This window comes from Cryptomeria japonica, chromosome 3, assembly GCF_030272615.1.
Source record: "Cryptomeria japonica chromosome 3, Sugi_1.0, whole genome shotgun sequence".
NCBI classification, from domain to species: Eukaryota; Viridiplantae; Streptophyta; class Pinopsida; order Cupressales; family Cupressaceae; genus Cryptomeria; species Cryptomeria japonica.
The window spans coordinates 897,609,568-897,610,952 of NC_081407.1; positions in this window are offsets into that span (position 1 = coordinate 897,609,568).

Genomic DNA, 1,385 nt, shown 5'->3' on the forward strand with positions numbered 1-1,385 from the left:
AAAACTCCTAATGCTTCTGATAGTGAGTATGAATATGTTTACATAGACAAGCATTTATCAAATGAGTTTTCACAAACCCTAATCCTAGCTCCTAGAATTGAACAAAGTGACTTACAACATAAGCCTAGTCCTTGTTTAGATCTTTTGATAGCTCCACCTGCTATGTATGATGTCACTCCTCTAGCGTGTTTCTCGCCTTCCCGAAATAGTGATCAGAAAGATCAGGAGGTAGATGTCGTGCTAGATTAGCAATATTAGCACTACATATCTTTCTCTCTCTCCTTTCTTTCTCTTTTGTGACTATTCTTCTATGTGTATCCATGTTCTTCTATTGTTCCCTTAATGTCTATTTGGGGGTGATGCCAAGCATTGAGATCTTTTCTTGGTCTCTTTCATGTTGACTCAAAAGACATCCTCTCTTCCCTTTCTTCTAAGGTAGTGTCCTTCTTTGGGGAATGAATATTATTATATGCATATACATACATGATATACATGAGTTATCATACACCATACTGACCCTGAGGAAAGAGACACTACCTATACTTAGAGTGGGGGCTAAATCCTTGTGATAACATGCTCTCTTTTCTTCTCTCTCTCTCTTGGGTGTATCCTACCTTAAATAAATCACTCCCAATAAGGCATGTGCAATCACTTTAACATGGAGGCATACACTCCGCTCATATTTTCCTTCTTTAATACTTAGAATTACTTAGTGAACTTTATTTTTCTTTGTAATCTTTAGTATCCTTTCTTTCATCACTCATAGTGAAGGGAACTTTGCTACTTGCAGTCATGGTTATCCCCTTCTTGATCTTCCCTTTTACTTTGTCAATCAAAGTCATAAGATCCTAAGTCCACTAGGGGCTTGGTGCATCTTGCCTCCTTGATGTGGTAAAAGTCTTTCAATCTTGTTTCCTTGTACTTTACCAAAAGTATTGGCGTATGCTTATACTCCCGCTAAAGTGGGGGCTAAATGTAGTGTCATAAAATTGTGACCCTAGCAATTTTCAAATGCATTAGGATCCTCACGCATGCGAGTTTGAATCCTCTAGCCTGATTGAAGACTGAATATTTCTCAGCCCTCAGTAACAGCTTCTTCCTTGGCCTCTGCATCACCTCGTCTGCACTCTGCCCTAGAGAAACAGGTAGGACAGGGGTGTGGTTCCACTGTCCTCCATTGGACAGGGGCGTGGTGCCCCTGTCCCTACCCTATTTTAGGGCAGGACCCTTCCTAGGGTTGCATTGTTGCTTGTGCATCGGGTGGGAAACTCCCCTGATGTCAGCCTGTGACGAAAATCAAATTATCCACTAACATGTATTTAAGGGGCATTTGTTCTCTTATTTGCATAAGTTCAATAAGTTGAAGTTGGATAAGATCGGAGTTT